The sequence below is a fragment of the Coregonus clupeaformis genome, chromosome 16 (genome assembly GCF_020615455.1).
Source record: "Coregonus clupeaformis isolate EN_2021a chromosome 16, ASM2061545v1, whole genome shotgun sequence".
Lineage (NCBI taxonomy): Eukaryota > Metazoa > Chordata > Actinopteri > Salmoniformes > Salmonidae > Coregonus > Coregonus clupeaformis.
In genome coordinates, this window is record NC_059207.1 from 18,034,330 (window position 1) to 18,056,862 (window position 22,533).

The following is a 22,533-nucleotide window of genomic DNA, read 5'->3' on the forward strand; positions in this document are numbered from 1 at the left end:
TGCCGTCTTCCCATGTTCCTCTGGTCCTTGGATACCCCTGGCTGAAGGAACACAATCCCACGTTCGATTGGGTGACGGGCAAGGTAACGAGTTGGAGCCTTGATTGTCATGCTAACTGTCTCAAGACTGCCTGCCCCCATTCGGTTCCCAGTCAGGTGATTGAGGCTAAACCCCCCAGATTTGTCCCTGGTTCCCGAGACATATCACGATTTGGGGGAAGTTTTCAGTAAGCAGAAGGCTCTGTCACTTCCTCCCCACTGACCATATGATTGTGCCATCAACCTGGTTCCTGGAGCTGTCTACCCCAAGGGAAGGTTATACAGTATCTCCCGACCTGAACGTGAGGCGTTGGAGACCTACATCAAGGGAGTCCCTAGCTGCTGGTCTCGTTCGTCCCTCGTCATCACCCCTGGGGGCAGGATTCTTCTTTGTGGGAAAGAAGGATGGCTCTCTTCGACCGTGTATTGATTATCGGGGGTTGAATGACATCACGGTCAAGAACAAGTATCCCCTGCCCTTGATGAGTTCTGCCTTCGACTCCTTACAGGGTGCTACGGTGTTCACCAAGCTAGACCTACGCAATGCGTATCACCTGGTCCGGATCAGAGAGGGGGACGAGTGGTTGCGGGTTTCAATACACCGATGGGTCACTTCGAGTATCAGGTGATGCCGTTTGGACTGACCAATGCTCCAGCGGTATTCCAGAGTATGGTGAACGACGTCCTGAGAGATATGATCGGTCTCTTCGTGTTTGTTTACCTGGATGACATTCTGATCTTCTCGAAGGAACCTTCCGACCACGTCCAGCATGTCCGGCAGGTTCTGCAGCGATTGTTGGAGAATCGCCTGTTCGTGAAGGCCGAGAAGTGCGAGTTTCACGCCCACACTACATCCTTTCTCGGGTACATCATCTCCAGGGGTGAGATTAGGATGGATCAGGAGAAGGTTAGAGCGGTTCTGGAATGGGCCCAGCCCGGTACGAGATTGCAACTCCAGAGATTTTTGGGGTTTGCGAATTTCTACCGCAGATTCATCCGGGATTACAGCCGTGTGGCCGCTCCATTAACTGCCTTGACTTCCAGCATCAGGACCTTCAAGTGGAATCCGGAGGCGGATCGAGCGTTTCTGGATTTGAAGAGGCGATTCACCAACGCACCGATTCTCTCTCAACCGGACACGGCCCGTCAGTTCGTCGTTGAAGTGGACGCGTCTGATGTGGGAGTTGGCGCCATCCTGTCGCAGCGATGCTCCACGGACAGTAAACTCCATCCCTGCGCCTACTACTCTCGTCGCCTTTCGCCTGCGGAGAGGAATTACGATGTGGGTAACCGGGAGCTTCTCGCGGTGAAACTTGCCTTGGAGGAGTGGCGCCACTGGTTGGAGGGGGCGGAGCAACCGTTTATTGTCTGGACTGACCACAAGAATCTTGCTTACGTGCAATCGGCTAAACGTCTCAACTCCCGTCAGGCCAGGTGGGCGTTGTTTTTCGGACGATTCAAGTTTGTCCTGACGTTCCGACCTGGATCTAAGAACGGCAAGGCGGACGCCTTGTCCCGGATGTTCTCCAAGACGGAGGAGAGTGGGTCCAAGACCGAGACAATTCTCCCCCGGAACTGCGTCGTGGGAGCAGTTATGTGGAGGATTGAGGAGGAGGTGCTGGCGGCCCTTCGGACTCAGCCCGGTCCCGGTAACGGTCCACCCGGTCGGTTGTTTGTGCCTGAGTCGGTTCGTCCTGCTGTTCTCAAATGGTCCCACGCCAGTAAGATGGCTTGTCACCCTGGCGTGGCTCGGACAATGGCGTTTCTTCGCAGACGTTTTTGGTGGCCTGCCATGGCCGAGGATACTCGGGGTTTTGTGGCTGCCTGTCCAGTGTGTGCGCAGAATAAGAGTACCAATCGGCCCAGCTCTGGACTACTTCACCCCCTTCCTATTCCCCGGCGTCCATGGTCGCATCTGGCCCTGGACTTCGTCACGGGGTTGCCCGCTTCTGAGGGGAACACGGTCGTTCTGACTATCGTGGACAGGTTCAGCAAGTTCGCCCACTTTGTGCCTATTGCCAAGCTTCCCTCTGCCTCGGAGACGTCCGAGATCCTGGTCAGGGAGGTTTTCAGGGTCCACGGTTTGCCCAGTGATATCGTTTCCGACCGTGGCCCTCAGTTTACCTCTGCTGTCTGGAAGTCCTTCTGTTTGGCCATTGGAGCTACAGTCAGTCTCACATCTGGTTTTCACCCCCAATCCAATGGTCAGGCGGAGAGAGCCAACCAGAAGATGGAATCCACGCTACGCTGTCTGGTCTCTTCCAACCCCACCTCCTGGGCCTCTCAGTTGCCTTGGGTTGAGTATGCCCACAATACTCTCCCTACATCTGCCACTGGGATGTCTCCCTTCCAGTGCCTGTATGGCTACCAACCTCCCTGTTCCCTTCTCAGGAGAAGGAGCTCTCTGTGCCTTCTGTTCAGGCCCATATTCGTCGTTGCCACCGGACCTGGCATCGGGCCAGAAAGGCACTCCTTAGAGGTTCGGACCGGTATCAGCTCCAGGCGAATCGTCGCCGGACCCCCGCTCCCACCTATACCATCGGAGATAGGGGTTTGGTTGGCCACACGGGATCTTCCGTTACGGACTGAGTCTAGGAAGTTGTTACCGAAGTTTATTGGTCCGTTTGTGGTGGAGAAGGTGATCAATCCAGTGGCAGTGCGACTCAAACTACCGAGGGACGCTCAGAGTCCATCCCACCTTTCATGTCTCCTGCCTCAAGCCTGTCTTCCTCAGTCCTCTGTTGCCTCCTCCGCCTCCTCCTCCTCCTCCTCGGATGATCGGAGGTGGTCCTGCCTACACGGTGCGTCGCATTATGGATTCCAGACGGCGGGGCCGGGGTTTCCAGTATCTCGTGGACTGGGAGGGGTATGGTCCTGAAGAGAGGAGTTGGATTCCACGGCGACAGGTCCTAGATGCGGATCTCATCAGGGACTTTTACCGCCTCCATCCTGGCGCTCCCGGGAGTCCGCCCGGTGGCGTTCGTCGGAGGGGGTACTGTAACGATCCCGGCTGTCTGAGTCGGGTCCTGGTCGTAATCTCCAGTTTCCCGAGGGTTCGGGAACGCTCCGGGGAGCGCTCTGGTCTCTCGCACCTGCTTCCCATTAGCAATCTGCACACCTGGGCCTAATCAGCACCTTTCTTAGGCTCTGGCCCAACATCCAGTTCCTGCCGGATCGTTAGCCATGAACAGTAGGTGTATCTGCGTATCAGTTTTGAGTGCTAGCGTGAGTTTTGGTTGTTTTGTACTTTGTCGAGTTTTTGTGTCCTTACCTCCGTTTTTGTTCCACCTGCAGTCACACGTCCGGAACCTTCACCCCACCTCTGCCTGATGGTCGGCGGCTGCCGAGCCATCACTGGACCAAGTACTGCACCCCCAACTACTCACCCACGCCGCCCGCTCTGTCCCTGGATTATTCTGCACCTTTTTGTTATCTGAATAAACCCTCACTTTCGTTCAACTCTCCTTGTCCTGGTCTGCTTCTGGGTTCTGGCTGAGGGAACTGTGACACAGATATAGCTAGCAAATGTTGTTTTCAGCCAGAACACCTATTCCTCTTTTTCTGCTTCTTCTTCTGTGGGTTTTATGACTACAACTGGACGGGGTTGAAAAAACAAGGTAAAAAGGATATCCATACATGATAGGGAAAACTAACATCCACCCAAATAAAAAATAGTACATTGACAAAAACAAAACTTCCAATTCTTCCTTCTTTCAAATCTCCATATCTCCCTTCTCAGGCTCTAGGCCCTGAGAGGGTGGTACGGCTTGTGACAATACTCCATGCAACTCCTCCACCAAGAACTGCACTTGAGTAGGGAGAAACTCCATATCAAAAAACTAAAGAACAGACAGACTCTTCACTTTTTCTTCATTCACAACACGATTCATCAGACGAGCATCAATAACTCCAGGAATATTTTTCATCTCTGCAACATCGACTACCCACGAGACGCCAGATATTACCCCTTTGAGGGGTGCCCTGTTCGAAGAGACACAGACGACACGTCAAACTTCTCAAATCGGGTGAGACGTAACACACGTTCCATCTGATCCTCAGAAGTACAAAAAAATTAAACAAGCCCGCCTCTCGTGATCCTTACAGCCTTCATTTTACCCAGCACTCTCTCCACCAGTTTGGATATCTCAAATGGATTCTTCAATATTGGCAATCCGATCAGCTGCTCCTCATTAACAAACCGTACTCCTGCAAGATACGAATCTCCTTGAATCCACCGCCATTAGATTGAAGATCCAGATCAGCGTCCGCTTCCGCCATCTTTTCCGTCGCCAGCGAAAGCAACTGTGAAGAGTTTACACAAATATTAGCGTCATAGCTCATAATGCAGGACTTCAAAAAAATTAATTAAAAAAAGCGAATAAAATCTTTCCTGAACCAACACTTGCACTTGACTGAAAAATTTACATTTATCACACTGCATGTGTTTGGGCATGAAGGCTCTCACAGGGAATATCATATAACCCAAATACATGTGAGAAGGGAGAGACTCTTCATCAAAAAACAATAGAATGGATGTAGTGGGTGTGGTATATTGTGTCGCTGCTGGTGCTCATTGCTGTCAAACAAAGGAGTCCGCTCATACTGAACCTTTGATCATAAGTTTATTCATATCACAAGATTTCAGCATAAGTGACGGATGTCATGACCACCCGGAGAGCAGTGTCCTCTTTGTTCCTCTAGAATAGTCATAATCTTTATATACGACATTCCCCCCTTCGAGACTAAACAGTCTCGAAAACAAACAGAATAGGATTATGACAAGTAACAATTTATCTTATTGAGTATCTTTAACATTAAACCAAAAAACATTCTTCTCTAGTGTAAATACCTTTCCATGAAAGGGGACGTCATTGTGGTATAAGCTTTGTGTTTGACAACATCTCACTATTCCAGTTGAGCATGTTTATAATTACAGGCCTGTGACGAACTAAAGAAAGAACTCGAGAACTATCTATCTTTTGTTATTTTGTGAATCAAGCACATACCTGACCATGTACAGTGGGAAAAAAGTATTTAGTCAACCACCAATTGTGCAAGTTCTCCCACTTAAAAAAGATGAGAGAGGCCTGTAATTTTCATCATAGGTACACGTCAACTATGACAGACAAAATGAGAAAAAAAAAAATCCAGAAAATCACATTGTAGGATTTTTAATGAATTTATTTGCAGATTATGGTGGAAAATAAGTATTTGGTCAATAACAAAAGTTTCTCAATACTTTGTTATATACCCTTTGTTGGCAATGACACAGGTCACACGTTTTCTGTATGTCTTCACAAGGTTTTCACACACTGTTTCTGGTATTTTGGCCCATTCCTCCATGCAGATCTCCTCTAGAGCAGTGATGTTTTGTGGCTGTCGCTGGGCAACACAGACTTTCAACTCCCTCCAAAGATTTTCTATGGGGTTGAGATCTGGAGACTGGCTAGACCACTCCAGGACCTTGAAATGCTTCTTACGAAGCCACTCCTTCGTTGCCCGGGCGGTGTGTTTGGGATCATTGTCATGATGAAAGACCCAGCCACATTTCATCTTCAATGCCCTTGCTAATGGAAGGAGGTTTTCACTCAAAATCTCATGATACATGGCCCCATTCATTCTTTCCTTTACACAGATCAGTCGTCCTGGTCCCTTTGCAGAAAAACAGCCCCAAAGCATGATGTTTCCACCCCCCATGCTTCACAGTAGGTATGGTGTTCTTTGGATGCAACTCAGCATTCTTTGTCCTCCAAACACGACGAGTTGAGTTTTTACCAAAAAGTTATATTTTGGTTTCATCTGACCATATGACATTCTCCCAATCCTCTTCTGGATCATCCAAATGCACTCTAGCAAACTTCAGACGGGCCTGGACATGTACTGGCTTAAGCAGGGGGACACGTCTGGCACTGCAGGATTTGAGTCCCTGGCGGCGAGTGTGTTACTGATGGTAGGCTTTGTTACTTTGGTCCCAGCTTTCTGCAGGTCATTCACTAGGTCCCCCCGTGTGGTTCTGAGATTTTTGCTCACCGTTCTTGTGATCATTTTGACCCCACGGGGTGAGATCTTGCGTGGAGCCCCAGATCGAGGGAGATTATCAGTGGTCTTGTATGTCTTCCATTTCCTAATAATTGCTCCCACAGTTGATTTCTTCAAACCAAGCTGCTTACCTATTGCAGATTCAGTCTTCCCAGCCTGGTGCAGGTCTACAATTTTGTTTCTGGTGTCCTTTGACAGCTCTTTGGTCTTGGCCATAGTGGAGTTTGGAGTGTGACTGTTTGAGGTTGTGGACAGGTGTCTTTTATACTGATACCAAGTTCAAACAGGTGCCATTAATACAGGTAACGAGTGGAGGACAGAGGAGCCTCTTAAAGAAGAAGTTACAGGTCTGTGAGAGCCAGAAATCTTGCTTGTTTGTAGGTGACCAAATACTTATTTTCCACCATAATTTGCAAATAAATTCATAAAAAATCCTACAATGTGATTTTCTGGAAAAAAAATGCTCAATTTGTCTGTCATAGTTGACGTGTACCTATGATGAAAATTACAGGCCTCTCTCATCTTTTTAAGTGGGAGAACTTGCACAATTGGTGGCTGACTAAATACTTTTTTTCCCCACTGTATAAAGTTGTTAAACTAGTTATGCATATACAGTATTTCACAACATGTTCAACTATGAAGAAATGTGTCAAATAAAATGACAGGCAGCACTTTATTTCACAGTTGTCATGAACTGTTAATCCTTACATCCCTAGGTCATCTACACCTACAGTTGCGGTCAAATACAGTATATTGGCAACCTTGCACAATTCAATGTTTCTTCTAAAATAAGTAGAAATTGATTAAACTTTTGGGTTCACGCGTGTTTTTGTTTAATTTACAACTTCACAGGACCAAGCAGAAAAATCAAAACTGAAATGGACATTTTTCACTTCAAAGTCAAAAAATGGCCTGGACTAAATTATAAAAAATAAAATGTTTTGTGAGAGGCAAGTTCTCGCTTACAGTGTAATTTATCTCACCTGTGGTAAGTTTCAGGTAACTACAGGGTAGAAATAGCCATTCAACCAGTTTTGAAAATAGAAAACTTAACATTCTGCTCCTTTGCACTCCATTGTGCGGGTGCCGATAGTTTGACCGCATCTGTATATTTGATAATAGGCCTATATTCTCAAATATACGGCAGATAGCCTAGCGGTTAGAGCATTGGTCCAGTAACCAAAAGGTTGCTAGTTCGAATCCCTGAGTCGGGGGAAATCTGTTGATGTGCCATTGAGCAAGGAACTTAACCCTGGCGGCACTGGACGGCACTGGACAATGGTGACCCTGGCCGTGACCCCACTTTCCGAGAATGTCTCAGGGGGAGTTGGGATATGCAATAAAACACATTTCCAAATTACAATTGTACATGTCTGAAATAGGACAAATATAAGAACCCAACAAATTATTTTTTATTAAATTTCTCCAGCCCCATGCATCACTCAGTTTTATATAGTGTAGTGTCGAGCTAATGTGGCTAATTATGCTGTAACAAAGGAGTCCGCTTATACTGAGCTTTGATCATAAGTTTTATTCATATCACAAGATTTCAGCATAAGTTTACAGATGTCTATAGCATCCGGAGAACAGTCCCAAAAGAATAAGTCTGTTCTAATGTTCTTTGTCTCTAGCCCATACTTATAATCTTTACAAAAATATGGGTGGCTCCCTCTACTGTCCAATCACCTGTCTCCAACAAACAGACTCCCTCTGTTCTATGGGGTGTCACTCTAAAACGGATCCCTCTGAAACTGAATAAACATCCTCTCAGGTTCCACTTGAAAACATTAGCAAAGTCATAATTCATCATACACTACAATAGCAACAAGTGGCAGGGCTTTTATCGAATTCTCATAGATCATATGGCTATGCCAATTGTATGGAGGACCAAACCTGACGTAATTACATGAAATGAATATATAAATAAATGCACACATAAATAGATAAATACATGAATAAATACATGCACACATATAGATAAATAAATGGATGAATGCACACATAAATAATTAATCCCACTTTTTGATTTTATTATTTCTTAATATATTTATTTCTGTATTTCTTCCTCCAATAAGATAATGAGGGGGTGTCAAGCAAACGTATGTGGGTGGTATCTAACGCACCATTGGTTGATCAATGCCATGGTGCGTTGATCGATTGCATTTGCCTGGGCTGCGTTCAGTATGACAGAACGTGTTCAAAGTTTAAAGGCCATGTTTCACATTAGCAACCCCAAACAATAATGTGTAGCGCATATAGATATGTATCAATATACACTACCAGTCAAAAGTTTGGACACACCTACAGTGAGGGAAAAATTTATTTGATCCCCTGCTGATTTTGTACGTTTGCCCACTGACAAAGTCTATCATTTTAAGATGAGTTGAGAGAATGCCAAGAGTGTGCAAAGCTGTCATCAAGGCAAAGGGTGGCTATTTGAAGAATCTCAAATATAAAATATATGTTGATTTGTTTAACACTGTTTTGGTTACTACATGATTCCATATGTGTTATTTCATAGTTTTGATGTCTTCACTATTATTCTACAATGTAGAAAATAGTAAAAAATAAAGAAAAACCCTTGAGTAGGTGTGTCCAAACTTTTGACTGGTACTGTATGTCACCTTTTTATGGGGAAAAATTAGATGAAATCTATTATATGCTGCGGTGCACCATAAAAACATACAAAAATAACAAATGGAACATTGTCCTTGCTTGACGTAGAAACAGGTGTACAATTTTTGGAACACTGAGCCATTGACTGCCTGCCTACACCAGATGGCTGTGTTACGAGTGGGTTGCTTTTGACAATATCGGGTTCAAGTCCGGGCTCTGGCTGGGCCACTCAAGGACATTCAGAGATTTGTCCCAAAGCCACTCCTGCGTTGTCTTGGCTGTGTGCTTAGGGTCGTTGTCCTGTTGGAAGGTGAACCGTCGCCCCTGTCTGAGGTCCGGAGCGCTCTGGAGCAGGTTTCCATCAAGGATCTCTCTGTACTTTGCTCTGTTAGATACAGCCTATCCGTTAGACACAGCCTATCTATTTACACACAGCCTATCCGTTAGACACAGCCTATCTATTTACACACAGCCTATCCGTTAGACACAGCCTATCCGTTAGACACAGCCTATCTATTTACACACAGCCTATCCGTTACACACAGCACTATTGCTTCACAAAATAAATGCCTCATATGGTGTAGGTCATCTTGGTTGACCGAAAGTCGTCTGTTCTTTCGACCAATCGATTGCTCGGAATGTTTAAAGTTATTTTTTCCATATATAGACACACCCTATGTGTTTCAATAAAATCAACTATGTGCATTGAGCTTGTCTGATGCTTTAATCTTACGGTTTGATGCCTCAAGAGGGCGCCAGAGATCTAGAAGAATAAAACAAACTTAACCTGACCCAACTATTTTCCTCCCGCTCCTGCTGGCCTGCAGATTCTGCCATTACTCTCCTGAAGTTGCCGGTAATAGGCTACATGAAGAGTAGGCAACCTTTCTAATGTTGAATGGCAATTTATCTTACCATTTCTACCGATCTGCGTGCCAGTTATGGTTTCCGTATGCACAATTTCGTGAAACAGTTTCATTTAATTTAGAATAACGTCTTCATATCTCAAAATCATTGTCATGTGGTTATTTAAAATTCTATCCAAATCTAAATGAAAAGGATACAAACTTAAAAAGTAACTTCTATTGCCATTGCCAACTATGTAAAAATCGCCTACATAAAGCCAACAAATAAAAACATTGCAGCCTGCAGGTAGAAAATATCCTGATTTAAAAATAAATATCCTATAAATCACATTGGCTACACAAGGCCTGTCTGCAACGAACTTGAAACATAGTATCAACTATTAACTTGGGTCCAGCCCAAAGCTTGTGCAATTGCGTCACACCCTCCAAATGGAGCCAACGACCACATTTTCGAATCAAGCATTAATTGGCTTTTAGTCTAGGCCTCCGCAATGGATTAGTTCAATGAGATGGGCACAAATATATATATTTGTTACTGCTCGACTAAAACAATCTTGGTCGACCAACAGCCTAACGACCAAACAATCGACCAGTCGACTAATATGGGTCAGCCCTAATTGAACGAAAACGGTGCTGAACGACCAGTTGAAAAACAGGGCAGGGTTGGGTGGTGGGTTCAAAATGCACCACTGCCCTTTAAATACTTCCCTCCTTGCTTCAAGCCACACCCCGGCACACCCACCGTACGGAGCAAATGTTTCACAAAGTCTGTTCAAGAACGTTTTGGGAAAATGTGGCGTTTAGTACAAATCGTTCCGCCAAAATCCTGTTTGCTAAAATTCTAATAGTTTGCCTAATTTCAGTTTGTGACAAAACGCGCAAATATAGTGTAGAGAACCATTGTACCATCTAAACCGCTGTGAAATATCTAATCCATAACCAAAAATATTGTATTTTCAGCTGTTTGAAACTGGTGTACAAAACCAAAAGTAAAAGACGCAAAAACAAATTTATGAACGGGAAGCATAGAAGTAGCGCACATAGAATATAATGCTTCTTAGACTTGCTTTCAATGAGAATGACATATCTATTTGGTCGGGTCGCCTAAAGTTACATATTGCAGCAGCTTTAATGGCATTTTTATCAACTTTATCAATCAGATATAGCTAGCAAATGTTGTTTTCAGCCAGAACACCTATTCCTCTTTTTCTGCTTCTTCTTCTGTGGGTTTTATGACTACAACTGGACGGGGTTGAAAAAACAAGGTAAAAAGGATATCCATACATGATAGGGAAAACTAACATCCACCCAAATAAAAAATAGTACATTGACAAAAACAAAACTTCCAATTCTTCCTTCTTTCAAATCTCCATATCTCCCTTCTCAGGCTCTAGGCCCTGAGAGGGTGGTACGACTTGTGACAATACTCCATGCAACTCCTCCACCAAGAACTGCACTTGAGTAGGGAGAAACTCCATATCAAAAAACTAAAGAACAGACAGACTCTTCACTTTTTCTTCATTCACAACACGATTCATCAGACGAGCATCAATAACTCCAGGAATATTTTTCATCTCTGCAACATCGACTACCCACGAGACGCCAGATATTACCCCTTTGAGGGGTGCCCTGTTCGAAGAGACACAGACGACACGTCAAACTTCTCAAATCGGGTGAGACGTAACACACGTTCCATCTGATCCTCAGAAGTACAAAAAATTAAACAAGCCCGCCTCTCGTGATCCTTACAGCCTTCATTTTACCCAGCACTCTCTCCACCAGTTTGGATATCTCAAATGGATTCTTCAATATTGGCAATCCGATCAGCTGCTCCTCATTAACAAACCGTACTCCTGCAAGATACGAATCTCCTTGAATCCACCGCCATTAGATTGAAGATCCAGATCAGCGTCCCGCTTCCGCCATCTTTTCCGTCGCCAGCGAAAGCAACTGTGAAGAGTTTACACAAATATTAGCGTCATAGCTCATAATGCAGGACTTCTAAAAAAATTAATTAAAAAAAGCGAATAAAATATTTCCTGAACCAACACTTGCACTTGACTGAAAAATTTACATTTATCACACTGCATGTGTTTGGGCATGAAGGCTCTCACAGGGAATATCATATAACCCAAATACATGTGAGAAGGGAGAGACTCTTCATCAAAAAACAATAGAATGGATGTAGTGGGTGTGGTATATTGTGTCGCTGCTGGTGCTCATTGCTGTCAAACAAAGGAGTCCGCTCATACTGAACCTTTGATCATAAGTTTATTCATATCACAAGATTTCAGCATAAGTGACGGATGTCATGACCACCCGGAGAGCAGTGTCCTCTTTGTTCCTCTAGAATAGTCATAATCTTCATATACGACATTCCCCCCTTCGAGACTAAACAGTCTCGAAAACAAACAGAATAGGATTATGACAAGTAACAATTTATCTTATTGAGTATCTTTAACATTAAACCAAAAAACATTCTTCTCTAGTGTAAATACCTTTCCATGAAATATGAATAAATGTTTATGAAGTGTGAATACATTACTATGAAATATGAACAAATCTTTATGGAGTGTGAGAGCGAAAAACTGTCTGGCAACCTTCGTTCCAAATCCATCCATCAATCAAGACAGTAAAATTCTCTCACGGTCCCTCTGCCCCAGGCAACCACCTAGGTACTCCCGATGAATTCATAAATCCTTATCAATGCATTTGAAACTATGATGCAATTAAATACACATGTAAGTCCCTGCAAACAAAATACTATCCAAAATGTCCACACCAAGGCTGGTCAACCCATCGGACACTATAGTGGACCTCTATCCCTGCCTAGACTCCCTGTCCCTAAGCATTCACGAAATAAACAAAAACATCTAAGATCCCCACATGTATCCAATAACATCAAATATCATTCTACAAAAATTAATACCTAAGAATATGACACAAATTATGTATTACACATGCAAATATGTCTATATTTCATTGCAGACACTGGAATGTAGTCCACTACACTTCATCTCCTCCGTAGTCTCCTCTCAAATGCATTGTTGATGATGGAATCGGAATCTTTCCACACCTTCCTTGTTCCATCTCCTCCAGTCATTGTCCTTTCATATTGTCCCTTCATATTGTCCTTGTTTGAGTATTTCAATCTCCACATATTCCCCCAAATGCTTCTGGAAGAAAAGAAAAGACCAAACAGTATCTTTTGCAAAACAACACTTTCAAATTAAACATCAATATCAACTAAGAATATAAAAATTATATATAAATGATGTATGAATCACTATAAATGATAGAATAATGAACTAGGATAATACGATTCATTCATACACTTCATACACTTCCCCCCTTTGATTCATAACATCATACTAAAATCACACTAATATTGAAAAAAAATTTGAAAAATGATCAAAAAATCAAAAAGGATATTTATCATCAATACTCCATCCAGTCCCACTTGTCCCTCTTCATCCAGATCAGGAACAGTCAACAACGGCATCTGAGCGTTGTCTCCAGGCATCACAACTCCAACCTATCTCAATATCATAGCTTTCTCAAAGGTCAGTAACAAATTACAAACATCACACACAGTGCTATCAAAGCTGCCATTAAAATCTAATCCATCACTGCTCCTACTGGGCCTAACTGATCTTGCAACCAAGACTTCGCTGACCATCCAGCTCCTTCAGATCTACCAAACGCATCCCTTATATTCTTCAACGCATAGTGATACTATCTGAACTATCTGGAATCAAAGTATAGCTAATATTATCAATATGATCTGCCAAAAATGTTACACCATACCATGGAAAAAAAGTCCCCCCTTCTCTCTTAGCCTTATCCTCCAATGATAGGCTTCCCAGATTATGAAATGTCGCCATGTCCCTTTCCACCCTACTTCCAAACCTAGATTCAGATTTATCGGTGTCCGGTGCTACCCCTCTTTTAATGGTAGAAACCTCATATGGAAGCTTCAACGTTGACATGTAACAATATCCTGTCCATCCATAGGGTAAGAATATATATGCTTCATCACCACAAACCCTCCAAATATCTCTAAAATTCCCAATAGTCACATTGTCAGGCAAAAGCTAATCTTTCACCATCAAAGTCTTGCTGTTCTTACTACCTGGAACATAAAAAGTAACATTATATTTCTCATTACTACCCTTAAGGTCATGCATACCCAAAGTTATCATATAATCATCACAATCTGATATTCCCATAAACATACCCCTTACATCATATGTTTTATTAGAACAAAAACAACTTTTAGCCCTCACTGGTTTCACCTCCAATGCTTCAGGGTTCGCTGTTACCTGATTTTCCTTCCCATCTAACAAATTCCCATAGGGTAATTCATTTAACCAAGAACACTTAAACCTAGGCTTAAACAAATGTTTTGACAACGACATTATTTTATCTGTTACTGATTGTTGTTGCTGATACAACAGCCATGACAAAGCATAAGATTGACACATACTTGATAGAGGTCGAGCGACCGTCTAAAATGTTTGGTGCTGGAATTCTCAACAGACATGGACCCTCAAGATTCCTCACTGATCTTACAGAATGAGCTAGCTGCTGGAACCAAAGATTCCTACCTGCCCATCCATCTTTAATTTTCACAACAGAAGAATCAAACCACATGCCTTCCATTTAGTTTCTCTCTTCCCTAACGAGCGGTACTGATCAGATACCTCTCCTTGTCTGTCATTAAAATCAAAGACCTCATCCTGTACCTCCATGATAGTATCCTTCACTATTTCAGATGAATCTATATTGTTCTCTACTACTATCTGCTCTCCTATTTTAACCCTATCCTTACTATCATTGACAGCACTCTCTATCCGTACCATAAACCCCTGAGTCCTTCTTGCTACCCCCTTTAATTTCAGAAAAGTTGTTGTCGGTGTCGGTGTCATACTTCCTACATTTGTTATTGCCGTCGCATCATTAATCCCTTCCAAAGTTACCATTAAAGTAGTTGAATTAGTTGATGTATTAACACCCTTAACTACTTCTAGTGGGAAAGCTACCGATATCCTCTGTGTATTATTTACTGTTGGAGTGACTACTGTAATCTACTTCTCCTGAACTCCTTCGGTGACTGTGGAAGCTTCAACAGATCATTCAGCAACGCATACTTTCTCAATGCATCTGCTCCTAACAGATCTAAACTCCTACCATATCTATCTTCCCACTAAACTCTAAAATGTCCTTCACCACTGTTCTCTCTCTCTTACTACTAACTAACATTGAAACTTAGCTTACTGTCTTAGAGTTCCTTCAACCCTAGTTCTCCTAACTTTTTTTAATCTAATCTTTTCTCCTAACTTTTAAAAACCTTTTCCACTGATTTATTCACAAAATCCTTTACCACCAAATTTTTAGAATATGTGATCGGGAAGTCCCCACCTGCTTCTGACTCCTTTACACACAGACTTGGCAAACGACTAAACATCTTTTAGCCTAGCCTGAAATCTCTTGGTGTAGGAATGTAACCCAGAATAACAGTCACCCCTTTTAACTTTATTTTCAGACAGATTGTCTAATAGGCAGTCTAATAGATTATCATCCTTCCTATGATATTATCTTTTTAAGCAAATATGATTCCCAAAAACCCTACTTTTTTAAAAATCCTCTACCAGACAGTCGTCTAGTGTACATCTTATTGTACAGTTCAATTTACACAATGCATCTCTTTCCAACAATGCAATAGGTATATGTTCTAATATTAGTATGTCTATTTTAATTTCTCTTTGATTTTTTATAGCAGAGCTCAATTGGTTCCTTAAGAGTAATTAGCTGTTTTACTACCTCAAATCTCTATCCTAATTAGTTAATTTTACATAGTGAGATGTTTAACCTCTTTAGGCTCAACACAGAAAAGTTTTTCCACTATTCACCATCACTTCTCATAGTCCTCTGTTTTTACTTCAATTGTTGGATATTTTCTCTTCTTCTCTAATCGGTGCTATCAGCTGACACCCCCCTTCGTATCTTCTAGGCACTCTAGAATCCCTGAAGGGTTCACCTAGAGAACAGGTGATCTTCACTTGCTCCTTTATCTTCCTCAGAAATTTCCTCTGTTGTTTCCTCCTGGCGCATTGCACTCACAGGTAAAGTAACCAATCTGTCCACAATTATAACACTCTTCTGAAAGTTGCTGGAAGTGTAGCTGAAATCTTCCTCCTCCTTCTAAGCCTTCTCGTCCTCTTCCTCTCCAATTCTGTGTCTGTCCAGAAACTGTCTGTGGATATGGATAACAACTGGTACCCCCATTGGTGGCTGGTACAATTGCGGTTGGCCTTGTTCAGTTGAAGCTGTAGCAGTGATTGTTGATTTGGTTCACTCTGATTCTTCATAACCAAAGCTTCTCTTCTCCTTCTCCACCAGTTGTATGATTGAGTTTTTTTTTAGAGTTTCTTCGTCCTGTTCTTTCTTGTTGTTGACATATCAGGATTCTTCAACAGCTTATATTCCATCTTCCATCATATTCTTACTAGTGGCCTTTTCCCTTGGCCTCACTGTATTCTTCTCTTAGTTTCCAGACATCTCGGTTTTTCTTACTTCTGGAGTTTTGGATTCATCTTTCTGGTCGTTTCTGCTTGTCCTCTATCTATTATTCGTTCATCTTCATCTCTGATGCAATAATCACCCTCCTGGATGATCACTGGAAGCTGAGGATAAACATCCCTAAGCTCTACTTCCTTCTCATAAGGTGGGTGTCTTTTTGCTGAATCCGTGTGTGAGAAAGGTGTACTAACTTCTGCCATTAGTTTTTCTGTCGCCTTCTCTTCCTTTAGCCTTTTCTCTATACCTTTGTTTATCTTATCGCTGGAATCTTTTATCCGTTTTTGTTTGAGAATGAAGGGCAACTTTTGTTTCATTTGCCGGATAACCTAGCAATACTTTAGTTAAAGGATTACTATTTTCAACTATATCAACCGGTGTAATGACTTTCATAGCCTTGCTGTCCTTTCTCCCCATTGTAACTACTCTTTTATATTCCTTTATTGTGAATTATTTTATTTTAGACTATATAGCCTATGGCTTCCCCCCTTTAATTATTAATATAAACCAAACAACCCCAAAAAAAAATTTTTAATCAATCAACAAAAATATGAATATTAAAAAATTCAATTAAAATTTTTATTCAAAATTTTTTTTAAATTAAAATAAAAAAATCAATTAAAAAATCAATTAAAAATTATGAATAATTAAAACCAATTTTTTATTTCTATATCCTATCTTACCAATTTATCAATTAGTGGCTATCTTACCAATCCTAAAAACAAAGCCCTCTACCCCTACAATCACTACAATACCCATAAACCCCCTTGCTCTATAAGCACCTAATTATCTTAATTTTACAGAATAATGTCAGTACTCGATTTCCAACACAACTGCAATCAAACCCAAGTGATGCACAGAGACTCCAAAATGCAAATTTTATTCAAATGATCAGTCTGTTGCCAAGCCTCTGTGAAATTGTCATAACATCAAATATCCTGTGGGGGAAGATTTTGCAAACAGAACAAGCCTCAAAACCTTTTGACTCGATCCTCCCCTTGTCACGTCAGCACCTCTCTTTCTTTCTCCCTCTCTCTCCTCTCGTTCCTCTCATATGACAAAAGAGCATAGAAACAGAAAAAGAATTTAGCAGTTTATGCAATACATTCAATATTCCCCCACTCATATTCGCTCTAAGACTTAACTCAGGACTAAATAGCTCAATAACATTTTATTTATTTTAATCCGTCATTTTATTTAATTTATTATAATCCGTCAACATATATCTAATTTATAAATTCACTACATCTCAACAAATAGTTTCATTTTCAAACAACAGCCGCTTTAACAACTAGAAGATTCGTGTCCAAATCTCCCCTTTTTCTGTGTCTGTTTCTCTGTCTCCCCCTGCAGCCCAGTCTAACAGAAATATGACCAATTTACCCACAATCCCCGTGTTGTAGTTTTAGTAAACAACGTGTTGTAGTCTAGTGCCGTAAAACAAACGTCTCATAATCTCGTGCCGTAAACTCCCCCGTTTTGTAGTGTAGTGTCGTAAAATTAAACGCATGCGCAAATACATTTAACGATACGATTTCCAGACAATAGAACGCTAGCATTCTACCCCAGCCCCTCTCTTTTACCCTTTATAGTCAAACAATAACACTTAACAGAGCTCACAATCGCATAGAACCTGAATTCTACACACACACACATAATTTAAGAGGCTTTATTCCATCGCAATGGCCCTCTAAGGCCACACGTTAGCATGTAGCACGCAACACAACTAGCATTTAGCATTAGCATTTAGCATTAGCATTTATGTACAATGTGGCATGAAACACAACCAGCATTTAGCATTAGCATTAGCATTAGCATTTATCATGTGGCGTGCAACATGTAACAATAGCCTGCACTGCCCTTTCCTTTGTCTTATTCTCTACCGTTTATGCTGCCGTGAGTTCAATGGCCATCTACTGAGAAGTTCCCCCATGCAGATATCCCGTCGAATAAAAGATGAGCAGTAACCACAATCAAATAAATCCCATCAACCCCAGTCTTTAGACTGACCTAAAAACACCTAACGCGTTATGAGGATTTATGGCCCACCATGAGGTCGCCCCCCTGGGGTCTTTACACGGTGCAGTGCCCTAATGTATACGTATATCTGCCTTATAATCTGCCTTTATTCACTACCAATCAATTGTTCTAGACTTCCTATTATTTGCGCCGTTTACCAATGCAACCAAATTTTAGAATAATTATTACAGACCCTTAGTCGACAGCAATAACACCACATTAGCACAAACCCAAGTAATTTACACGGTACACCCTTCAATGCCCTCTCAGAAGCCAGCGGAACAACTAATGCCCAAATTCTGTGAGAAATCTCACCTTATCTTGAGCGGTAGTCACCTCGCGACTCAGGAATGGGACAAAGAACGATGCAGTCAGATCCCGGACGAGCCCCCATTTGTGGTATATTGTGTCGCTGCTGGTGCTCATTGGTGTCAAACAAAGGAGTCCGCTCATACTGAACCTTTGATCATAAGTTTATTCATATCACAAGATTTCAGCATAAGTGACGGATGTCATGACCACCCGGAGAGCAGTGTCCTCGAATTGTAATGTCTGCTCTAACCCCCTCTCCCTCCAGCATATACTTATAAACAATGCAAAAATATGGGTTGCTCCCTCTGCTGTCCAATCACCTGTCTCCCCTGGGGCGTCACCCTACAAATGGCTACTTTTGAACTAAGATAAACATCCCCTCTTTGTTCCTCTAGAATAGTCATAATCTTCATATACGACATGGGCTTCCGCACTCCATCTACCATGCGGGTCAGTCGTTGTGCACCAACCACTTGATAAAATTCTTCACGTATATCCTTTGCATTTACTTCTAGCGCCACCCCAGAGATAACACCCTTGATAGGCGCCCTGCTTCAAAGATCCACACACAACATATTCAATCCAACATTTTCTTGAGGGGCAGACCATGCTCCTTCTGTTCCATAGAAACACTAAAAAACTAAATAACCCCACTTCTCATCGACGCCACCTCATCCAACGCATCCACAATTTTAATAGAGACTTCAAACGGATCTCCCAGGTAACAACATTGATCCAAAACCTTATTCCAACCAAAAAAGAATCAGAACTAGGTTTGGATTTACTAGTTCCCACTATCACTTTACTCCTCTTATTTCCTCTTGCATTCGACACTGTAATCCAATTATTCTCATCTCCACTCGACACTCCATCTAATTCAAACAGAACATCAGCTTCCGTAATTTTCCCCCGACCTTCTTCTTCTTTGATGAGGTTTAACTTATTTTTCTTCTTCTTCGATGAGGTTTAACGGCAGTTGGCATCCAATAAATGTTGCATTACTGCCACCTACTAGACATGAGTACAACTCCCTTATACTCTGTTGAAAAAAATATATATAAAAATACCCTACCATCTAACACTACACTCACAAAAAATAAAAATAATAACAATAATAATAATAATAATAAAATAACACCACCCTACTCCACTATTTAAATATATTTAGTCCTACCTCAGGCCAACAACCTGAAAGGATGGGACGCCACCTTTAACACATCATGTAACTCTTCTGAAGTCTCGCACACCCAAATACCTCTCTGCAGCTGCCACCACATCCTCAATTATCCCTGCAGTACAGTTGATAACCATTGCTATAAATGCTAAAAATCCAATCTTACTGAAACATATATCACTTGTTGGCCTATCCCTCTGTACTGGTACAGATCTACTACTCACACCACTCCTCTCAGGATCCCTCCCCCTTGACCCATCTTCCTCTACTTTTTTCACTGCCTCAGCATACGACAACTTCTGCACTACTCTAACCCTGGAAACCTCAACCTGACTCTCTCGCACCGGACATTTCTGATCCCCAGCCCCATGGGCACCCCTACAATTAACATTTTCCACTACTTTCCCCAATGCTACACATTCCTTTGTCTCATGCCCTTCTGCACACTTGTCACACCTAGGAACCTCCCTCCTACACACTGCTGCCACATGCCCATAAGCTTGACACCTGTAACAACATAATGTATTCGGCACAAAACCTCATACTGGACAACTTACAGTACCAGTCAAAAGTTTGGACACACCTTCTCATTCAAGGGTTTTTCTTAATTTTTACTATGTTCTACATTGTAGAATAATAGTGAAAACATCAGAACTATGAATAACACATATGGAATCATGTAGTAACCAAAAAAGTGTTAAACAAATCAAAATATATTTTATAATTGAGATTCTTCAAAGTAGCCACCCTTTGCCTTGATGACAGCTTTGCACACTCTTGGCATTCTCTCAACCAGCTTCATGAGGTAGTTACCTGGAATGCTTTTCCAACAGTCTTGAAGGAGTTCACACATATGCTGAGCACTTGTTGCCTGCTTTTCCTTCACTCTGCGGTCCAACTCATCCCAAACCATCTCAATTGGGTTGAGGTCGGGTGATTGTGGAGGCCAGGTCATCTGATGCAGCACTCCATCACTCTCCTTCTTGGTGAAATAGCCCTTACACAGCCTGAAGGTGTGTTTTGGGTCATTGTCCTGTTGAAAAACAAATGATAGTCCCACTAAAGGCAAACCAGATGGGATGGCGTATCGGTGCAGAATGTTGTGGTAGCCATGCTGGTTAAGTGTGCCTTGAATTCTAAATAAATCACAGACAGTGTCACCAGCAAAGCACCCCCACACCATCACCCCTCCTCCATGCTTCACGGTGGGAACCACACATGCGGAGATCATCCGTTCACCTACTCTGCGTCTCACAAAGACACGTTGGTTGGAACCAAAAATCTCACATTTGGACTAATCAGACCAAAGGACAGATTTCCACTGGTCTAATGTCCATTGCTCGTGTTTCTTGGCCCAAGCAAGTCTCTTCTTCTTATTGGTGTCCTTTAATAGTGGTTTCTTTGCAGCAATTCGACCATGAAGGTCTGATTCACGCAGTCTCCTCTGAACAGATTGCAAAATAGCTGGGAAGATATTTTTGATGTATCGATTCCATAGAACAGGGTGTATGTAAAATGAAGCAAGATCCAAGACTTTGTGCTTTTCAGCTAAAATGATTGTACATAATTCTTGTCACCAACAAAATGTTGAATATTTGGGGTATACAATCATTGCAGCTCTGCAGATTTTGTTGTGAGGATACAGAATCAATAGACCATTTGTTCTGGTATTGCCCTCCGGTAGCCTGTTTCTGGTCTCAGGTGCAGGAATGGCTGAAAGAGCATAACATTAATCTAAAATTGGCCCAAGAAATAGCATTGTTGGGAGATCTGGAGAGACCTGGTCAGTCAATTACTAATATACTAATACTCTTAGTAAAAGTATTTATCTTCAACTCGCAATCTGTGGATTCTATTCGATTAGATAGATTCAAATTGTATGTTAAACATCACAGTATAGTTGAAAGATATATGGCACGTAGAAATCCAAAGAGGGTGGCCAGCAGAGATAGGTGGGCTGGGCTGAGGGTTGGGATGTGGAACTGGAGACAAGTGGGAGTGGAGTTGCTGGGTGGGGGATAGAATGACGGTCAAAGATAAAAGTCAAAAATAAAGTCAAAATAAACTAAACAAAAAAGTATGTTTGAATTACACTGAGGGGCAATGCTGTTACATCCAATTGCCTGTTTTCCTGAGGCTGATATGTGTGTCCACGTGTGCTTTTGAATGCGAGCATGTGTATATGCATGTGTACACGCGTACAAGCACCTGCGTGTACGCGTGTACACATGCATATACACACGCTCGCATTCAAAAGCACACGTGGACACACGTAAATAGTGCCACACATGCGCTCAAACGCATGCGCTCCTCCGCAAATTCTGAAATTGCATTTTAGTCCCCCCCAGTTTTATCATTGGAATGTGATACAGAACGAGGCAACGGTGTGCTTTAGGACCATGTGGATGCCTCCGAGCGGTCGGATAGGCTGTTTGGAGTGTTTATCGACTGGATAATTTTTTTTACCCACTTCTAAAACCAAAGTGTCTTGGAGGGTTGGTGGCCTGGCGGTTGGGAGCTTGGGCCGGTGGCCGATAGGTTGCTGGTTCGGGTCCCCGTTTTGACTTGTTGGGAGATCTGTCGACGTGCCCTTGGGCAGGGCGTTGACCCTGGTTGCTTCTGTGGGTCGCTCTGGATGCGAGTCTGTTAGATAACTGAATGTAATAAAATGTGTTGAGCGGCTTCACTGCAGGTAGATTGTATGTTTTAATATTCAATAAAAAACTCAAAACTCAAAAGAACAGACAACGACTCTTCTGTTTCACCACTCACACCATCCTGTCTGTGTCGCACCAAACGAGGAGCATCACAAACTCCCCTACCTTCCAAATCTGTTCCAATTATTTTATGCCTGCTGCGTTTTTAGCAGCATGGCATTAGTGAAAACCTA